Source organism: Octopus bimaculoides, chromosome 4, assembly GCF_046866305.1.
Source record: "Octopus bimaculoides isolate indiv1 chromosome 4, ASM4686630v1, whole genome shotgun sequence".
NCBI classification, from domain to species: Eukaryota; Metazoa; Mollusca; class Cephalopoda; order Octopoda; family Octopodidae; genus Octopus; species Octopus bimaculoides.
Genome location: NC_142931.1, coordinates 144,462,867 through 144,472,866, shown reverse-complemented (window position 1 = coordinate 144,472,866; position 10,000 = coordinate 144,462,867).

Sequence of the window (10,000 nt, the reverse complement as noted above, 5' to 3'; positions counted from 1 at the left end):
TTCAGTTTCCGTCTACCAAATTTACTTACAAGGTTATAGTAGAAGACACTTGCCCAAGGCGCCACGCAGCGGAACTGAACCCTGAAGCATGTGGCCGGTAAGCAAGCTACTTACCACACAGCCACTCCTGCGACTATATATATATATATATATATATATATATATATATATATATATATATATATATATGAATGTATGTATGTATGTATTTATGTATGTGTGTGTGTATGTATCCATGGATGGATGGATAGACGTTTGAATTTGTCTGTGCACGAATTTCAATCCTCGAACAAGTTTGTTGGATTCCATAATTGTATGTCTGTATCTACACTATCATGGAAGTATTTTTCGAAATGATTTTAATATTCCTTTAGAAATTGCAGCCCCAAGACTACCATAAAGCATCAAAAATGATTCCGACTGGAATACACTGAGTCATAGGGCTCTGTGACCAAGATTAATACGAAGGTTTAGTAACTCGCTTAACAACATCGACGATAACAACAACAACACCGGCAACTATAACTACAACATCGACGACTGTGCAACAAATATATTCTCCATTCTAACAATATTGATTTTTAATCTTGATACAAGGTCATATATTTTCCGATAGGGAACAATTGATTAAAACGATATCTGTGTTTGAGGGTTTATTTATTTTTTGTTCTTTGTTGTTGTTTTTTTTTTTGTTTTTTTTAATGTGATCAACTTTTGGAAAGATGAAATGTAATCCCGGTTGGATTTGAATTTCGAATGTAAAAGGTTCAAACTCCATCGGGATCGAATATGGCTTTAATCTTTCCGGGGTCGATAACAAAAGCCCCATACGAATGTTGGATTGATTAAATCGACGATACAACGCAGTCCTTTGATACAAAATTATTTTAATGGGTAGGATAAGAGAACTGGTAGAGCACTTTACAATCAGAAAATGTGCAGGAGTTATATTTCAGTAACTTAGCGGCAGGTGGAGCCGTGTCGTTAGGATATCAACGTCGCATCCACGCAGTCTCATATTTACCCCCACTTATTGCCATGTTGCATATGCTTCATTTGCTTACATCTCCGGTTGACCAGTGTCATATTTACAGTATTTCATAAACGGTAAGTAGGGGGAATTACCTTCCAACACACACACACGCACACACACACACACATATATATATGAAGGTGCATAGCCGAATGGTTAGAGCGTATGGCTCAGTCATGAAATACTTAGTTCGTTTCCCGGACCAGGCTGTGTGTTGTGTCTTTGAGCAAGACACGTTATTTCACGTAGCACCAGTCCGCTCACCTATAGAAATGGGGTTGCGAGGTCACTGGTGCCAAGCTGTATTGGCGTAGAGAAGTGTGGGTTGGTGGTAGCTGGTATGCATGGGTGACTGAAGGTGTCCCATAAAAAAAACATGCCGGACTTATGCTTAGGGGAGAAACTTTCACATATATATATATATATATATATATATATATATATATATATATATATATATATATATATATATACATATACATATATATATATATATATATATATATATATATATATATATATATATATTCTTTCATTCTTTTACTTGTTTCACTCATTTGTGTGTATATATATATATATATATATATATATATAAGGGATTAAGTCAATTACATCGACCCCAGTGCATAACTGGTACATATATGTTTATACATATATATATATATATATATATATATATATGTATAAACATATATGTACCAGTTATGCACTGGGGTCGATGTAATTGACTTAATCCCTTCGTCTGTCCTTGTTTGTTCCATCTAAGTTTATCCCCCCACTGTGGGCAATAAAGAAATAAGCAAGTATATATATATATATATATATATATATATATATATATATATACATATACCGGCGCAGACATGTATCAATAGGTATGTACAATACACAGATCCAAATGTTAAAGGGAAATAATCTTCAAGCAATACGAGGATATTATGAAGGAGAGAAAGTGGACAGTATAAGATAAAAAAAATATCTATTAACATAACAATTTACACACTCCTTGTCATATCCATACAACTCAAAGTTATCAACTAACGATGTTAAGAATACGAATAAATATCGAAAAAATATAAAGTGTGCAACATGGGGAACATCGGATACAATTGTTTCATAACTAGTTCATTACCGAAGTATTGACTATCACACACTAGCTCAGCTAACCTCCAGCCCGTAGTTTAGGTTACTGCATATATATATATATATATATATATATATATATATATACATATATTTAAAATATGTACATGTATATGTACACACACACACACACACACACACACACATATATATATATATATACACACACATAAATACAAACACACACACATACACACACAGACGCATACACACTCACACATATGTATATATGTATTCACATGTATATAATAGTTAAAATGATCATCCCCAAATAAAAAAATAAAATATATTCATACGTATGTTATGTGTGTGTATGTATGAACGCATGTATGTATGTAAGTATGTATGTATGTATGTATGTGTGTGTGTGTGTGTATATATGATTGTATACCAGACACTGAGACTACCCAAACATATAGAATACCAATCATTTAGTTTTTAGGATAACTTGTCTGATCCTATTCGATCACATCATGGCTTTCTATATTTTTGTTTCACTGGGCATGCGCAGCAGGAAGTGCTGACTAACCAGTAGATTAAGGTGCACTTTTCACGTTTCAACCGCAAGTTTCTATGTGTGTATGTATGTGAGTGTATTTGTATGTGTGTTCGTGTGTGTGTGTATTCTCTTTCTTATTTACTTGTTATTTGCTGAAGCAGACGAAAGCTTCAGGATTTTTTTTCATTATGTTTTTCACTTCTGCTTGTTTTCACTTATTCTCTGATTTGTCTTTTACGAAGAAAGAAAATAAATGTTGTAAAATAAGTAAATTTTGTTCTAATCATAAGAACGAATCCTGACAAGTTGTAGCAATGATGGATTACGTTTCGACTCCTTATTTTACCATTTTTACAGCGATTTCACACATCACAGCTTGTCAGATAACACGATAACTTGTATGAATAGACTGCGGCATTAAAAACTTCATCACTTTCTAAACAGCTTTAGAGATCAGCGAATAATTTTCTACTCGGATTACACGACGTGTACGTAGGTGTGTACACCAATTCAAAAACTACACTCACACACACATATATACACACACATATATACAAACACAGACACACATGTATATATACATACATACACAAATATGCATGAATTTATATGGACATACAAAACTAAGGATTACATGGACTCCCTCTTACAAACACATATATATGTATAAACATGTATGTATATTCCTACATATGAGTGTATATATATATATATATATATACAGATATCGCATGAACACATACACATGCATACATACATGCATACATACATATATATATATATATATATATATATATATATATATATATATATATATATATATATGTATATATATATATATATATATATACACACACACACATATATATATGTAAATGGACGTAATAGCTTTATATATGTATGATAAATAATTGCAAAAAACATGTATATGGTAGCTGAATCTTGAATAAAAAAAAAAGAGAAATTCGCCTCGAAATCCTCATTTTCGACATTCACACATTCACATACATTATAAAACAGATATACGTACATCAATGGACATGCCAACACACATACACACACACACACACACACACACACGCACACACACACACGCATACACATATATATATATATATATATATATATATATATATATATACACATGTATTATATACGCACATACATGGAAACAAATGATGCACAAATATTTAAAAGCACCCAAAAACATGTTGAATGAAACACGCATGCTCATGCGTATACGCCCTTAGTGACACACTCATCGCTGAACATACAAATATACACTCATTTCTTGAAACGGATACATAAACACACTGCATTGTATGTAAACACAGCTTTTAAAGAAAAAAAGGCACGCAAACAGCAGAATTTAAAGAATCTTGTGAGAAAGAATTGAAATGAAGTGAAAAAGAACTGGCGACAGAAAGGAAGGGTGGAAGAAAGAAAGTATGAAATAAAAGGAAGATTAAAAGAAGAAGAAGAAAGGAAAAACCTCTGCTAGAAAGAAATAAAGAAAGAAGGGAAGGAAAGGGGAAGAAAGGAAGGAAAGGGGTAGAAAGGAAGGAAGGAATAAATAAATAGAGAAGAAAGAAAGGTTGAGAGTTTGAACCTGAGAAAATCGAAAAATTGAATTCCTGAATAATAGAGGTAGAGTGAGAGAGAGAGAGGGAGAGAGAGAGAGAGAGAGAGAGAGAGAGAGAGTGGTAGAGTGAGAGAGAGAGAGATACGGGGAGAGACAATGATCGATAGGTAAATAGGGAGAAAGAGAGAAAGGGGAGGGAAGAAAAACGAAAATGACGTATGAGGAAAAGAAAGAAATAAAATTTTGAAAAATGAGAATGAGAGAAAAGTAAATTGAAGAAATAGAAAGAATACAAAATATCGAAGGAGTTAAAGATGAAGAAAAACCGAAAGGAGAAAGAAATACAGTAATGAAGAAATGAAGGAAGAAAGACATTTACGAAGAAGCGAGCTAAAAGAGGACTGTATATTTAAGGATGTGAAACGAAAAGAAAAAATAGGAAAGATACTACAAGTGGGGGGGGGGGGAATACATAAAACAAGACACTGAATAAGGTAAAGAATTAAAATTAAAACCGGAAACGTGAAACGAAAAGGTAATAATATCGAGAATAGGGGTTTGATTATCTATAATATTTGAACACGAAAAAATAAACTCCGTGTGTGGAGAGTTAACTACAGTGATAAGAGAATCATTTAATGGTGTAGCTAACATTATTGTCTGGTTGAGCAAGCAAGGGAAACAAGTAGGGATGGTTTCTTTATTTAGTGGGAATATAACCGTCACCAATGATAAATTACTAGTTCTGTAGTAAGTGGGAAACTGCACCGAAATGTTTGTAACAGCACTGAACGGCGCAAATAATTAGATTATGATAAAGTGTGGAGAATACATTTTGTGGTTAAATTAGTGTTAGTGTATTTCGTGTGGTCAGTACTAAAATGATTGTGTGATATTTTAAACATATTTTAAATATTTTATATTTTGTAAAGTTTTGTAAGCACACGATACAATACTTCATAAGTTTCCGAATTATTACACCTTCTCAGTGGACAATAGATCTCGTCGCACTAGCAGATGCACCATATTGTTCATAAGTGCATGTGAAATATTTGCATGTATAAGATTTTAAAAAAAGAATCAATGAGATTAATTACTCAGAAACGCCATCTGCTTTAAAAGTAATATATATATTCTCTTCTTTTTCTCTCTCGCTTTTCCTCTCTCTCCTTGCTCACACGTGGCCATCGTCCATTCTTGGTTTTCCTCAAGGGGCCATCTTTCTTTTCTTGGACGGACGTTCAAAATAACGGACGTGTTTTTTTCTGTTTCTCTTCTATCCTTTCTCTTTTCAAAATAAAAACGTTACTCCCAGCATTCAGTTTCCCTCTCGTTCTGGTCAAATGACCCTCTGTGTTTGTTCTCGTTTGGTTTCCTAGTATGTCTCTACTGTCATGTTTTTGTTCACAAATTTCACCCTTCATAAATCCTAAAATTTATTTTAGAATTTAGAATATATATATATATATATATATATATATATATATATATATATATATATATCTGTCTGTGTCTGTCCTCCCGCGATCGCTTGTCCACCGATGTTGGTGTGTTTACATCTCCGTAACTTAGCGGTTTGGCAAAAGATCACGATAGAATAAGTACTAGGCTTACAAAGAATAACTCCTGGAGTCGATTTATTCAACTAAAGGCGGTGCTCCAGCATGGCCGTAGTCACATGAGTGAAACAAGTAATAGAATAAAAGAATATCTATCTATCTATCGATCTATATATATGTATATATATATATATATATATATATATATATATATATATATATATATATATATATATATATGCGTGTGTGTGTGTAGAGAGAGAGAGAATGAGAGAGTGAGAGAGAGAGAGAGTGAGAGAGAGAGAGAGAGAGAGAGAGAGAGAGAGAGAGAGAGAGAGAGAGAGAGAGAGAGAGAAAGACAATTGGAAAGATAGAGAATCTTGATAACAGTAAATTATATTCACGTAAGATGACTTTATACACAATCTACTTCATTTCAATCTTTATATAGCTTCGCAAAAGGAGCGCAAATATTTGTATATTTGATACGTCAGATAGAGATAAATGTGTTGAAAATGATCCGTTTTCTTAAGTAAAGATACATATATATTTTTAATGATTTCCTCAAACTATTTGCATTCCGACGTATTAAATATATATCACTCACAATATGCAAACATATATATATATATATATATATATATATATATATATATATATATATATATGCATTTCCCTTATGTAGGTGTATTTCTAAAATATTCATGCATATATACACATGTGCATGAATTTATGTACGTATGTTAGTGTATACATACATATGTGCATATATTTATACATGTGTACGCATGCACAAACATACCTGGACGCATATATGCATGTATATGTACCGAAAGGAAAAGAGTAGTATATATAGAGAAAGTATAACACGCTCACACACACACACACACAAACACACACACACACACACATACATATATATGTATGTATGTATATATACATGTATGTATGTATGCATATATGTATAAATATATATGCATTACTATAATTAATCGGCTATGCTTTCTCGTTCTAGTACTATCTCTTAATTTGTGCGTATATATATACGTTTACATACATATACATATATATATATATATATATAAGCAATGTTAATTCTCTATATGAAGTATTAACAGTAACTGCACGATAAAGTGTAGTATATTGCCACTTAAGTGTGGCTGACCCCTAGGGGTGGATGTTACTGTTGCTTTTAGCCCCAGGAGGACATCTCCTCCAGCTGGCTTATCGACACACGACTGTGTCCTGTTTGCCAAGGGAGTTATCCCTCTCACCTCGACCAGCAGCACGAACGTATCCGGATTTCAGGGTTATTTCCCTTCGTCGGCGTTCGACAGCTGATGACCTTGGTGAGAGAGACAAATCTGGCAAACCTTATATCTTCTTTTCCAGTGACATTCTTCACTGATATTGAAAAGGCGGTGCTCCAGCATGGCCGTAGTCACATGAGTGAAACAAGTAATAGAATAAAAGAATATCTATCTATCTATCGATCTATATATCAGTGAAGAATGTCACTGGAAAAGAAGATATAAGGTTTGCCAGATTTGTCTCTCTCACCAAGGTCATCAGCTGTCGAACGCCGACGAAGGGAAATAACCCTGAAATCCGGATACGTTCGTGCTGCTGCTCGAGGTGAGAGGGATAACTCCCTTGGTAAACAGGACACAGTCGTGTGTCGATAAGCCAGCTGGAGGAGATGTCCTCCTGGGGCTAAAAGCAACAGTAACATCCACCCCTAGGGGTCAGCCACACTTAAGTGGCAATATACTACACTTATATATATATATATATATATATATATATATATATATATATATATATATATATATATATATATATATACATATATAGAGAGAGACACATATGTGCACACATACATACATACATACATGCATACACGTATAGACACATATATATACACTTATATACATACATACATACATATAAACATAAATGAGATTTTGAAATGGATTTCGAACAACATCATCGCTTCATTGTACTGTTAAAGTTGTAGGATTCTGGCTTTGCAATCTTGCTAGTGACCTACAAACTTTTACACAGATGTAGAAACGATGATCGGCTCCTGCAACAGGTGTTCATAGAACTAATCACGCACACTGACACATGCTTTCGTTGTATTTGGAATATTTTTCGTTGACTGCTTTGCTTTTTTCGGTTACGGCTGTCCATAGCATATAAAATGTATCAGAAACGTTGACTACATCTGAAGTTTTTAAAGGGCTTGCAATAGGTCAATCCCACTCTCTACACAAAGTATGTTCTTGCCCAAAAAGAACTAATCTACATCTTTGCATACAAATGATTTCACAGGTAAGGTGTCAAAACAAAGACTATGCATCTCTTACGTCACTCTGTAAAATGGCCGTTGTAGTGTAAGTGAGGCTGCGAACTGGAGGTGTGGAGGTGCATATCTTCTTGGTAAGAGCGCTGCATTCATGATCGTAAGATTGGGGTTTCGTTCTCTAGGCTAGGAGATTCGTTGTGTTCTTGAGCAAGAACCTTTTCACTTCACGTTGTTCTAAGTACTGAGCTGGGGCATGATGAGTAATCCTGTAACGTGAGGGGCACACATTCCAGTAAGCTGGAGAATATATGTACGACAAAATTCGTGACACCGGCCTTATGAGTCTATTTCTCGGGAGGGACCTTGGATCATAGCTCTTTTGTTTTATAGAAACTTGAAAATTGCTTGCTATTGCAAGTAGAGTCAGTCGAAACCTCTACTATACCAGATGCCAATGGGTTCTTGGGGTCATCAGGAGACTGACTAGTATTTGACCACTAGTATTTGACTGACTAGTATTTGACCACGAGTCCATTTCAGGATGATCACCTCTGCAGCCTGGTTGCGTCATTCCTTTTCAACCATATCCAATGGTCCAATGGCTGGCCCTCGTAAATGTTAACTTGTGATATGTCTGCAAGCATTCAAAACTCTCTCTCTCTCACTCTCTCTCTCTCTGTCTCTGTCTGTCTGTCTCTCTCTCCATGCGCATGTGAAAACACGCCATAAAACGCAGAAATCTCAACGCAACCGCAGGAGAATATAAAAGATGATTAAATACATACAAATGAAACAAAACATAGAAGCAAAACAAGAAATCCAACAGATATAATAAAAATACAGTGTATAAAATTTATACACAATGCAGTGGGAGAGGATGAGATCGATATGTAAAAATCGATTTATTCTCTTCTCTGCTTGTCTGGAACTGATTCCTGGATTTGTTCAATACGTCTTAAAGATTAAAACCATGTCATTAAACAAGGGACTGGAATTAATGGTTGATTGCTGCTGCCACCGCCACCGCTGCCGCTGTCACTGCTGCTGCTGCTGATGTTGTCATTTATCTCCTGTTCGGTGCTGACGTTGCAAATAAATGATGGAAGGGATGCCTCACTTGACCACCCCATCTTTTCCCGACGATTTTCAACCCAAATTTGAATTATGGTACGTGAAATCTTTGAAACCGTAAGGTATAATTTAAATGATACTAACCTAGTCGCAGTGATGGCTTGTGTGATAATTTGTATGCTTCCCAACCACATGGCTCCGGGTTCTGTCCTATTGTGTGGCACCTGGGACAAGTGTTTTCTTCTATAGCTTCAAAGTGGTTAATCTTGTGTTGTAGTTGCTAGTGTTGTGGAGGCATATTGTTGGACAATACATTACCAGCAACATTATCATAAACTCATTGTGGACAACAGCAATAATAACTACAACAATAAACAACAGATCAATGGTGCAAAAATCCAAGCAAATTATTTTTTAAAATGGAACAATGCTTTGTAATATTTCGTTTAATAAGTGTGTGGATTGTAAAGAACGGAACGTTCTGGATATCAGAATTGTACTACTTCTGTACAACACTACGTAAGCACTTCCAATGTTTTATACATCGCCACCAATGCAGACTTTCAGAGTTTACCAGCCACACATCCATAGAATTTTCTCTCGAATCAAACCATAGATTTTTTTTTATATAAAATGGTAGTGTAGTTTGCGATATATAATGCTGTAAAGTGTGGCGATGGTCATGGTTCACTTGGGAATTTAGAACAACAACAACAACAACAAATGCGACTGCCATGTCTCAGATACTAAAACTCGCTGTAATACTTACACGGCAGAAAACGACCATCAAATACGAACATTTATA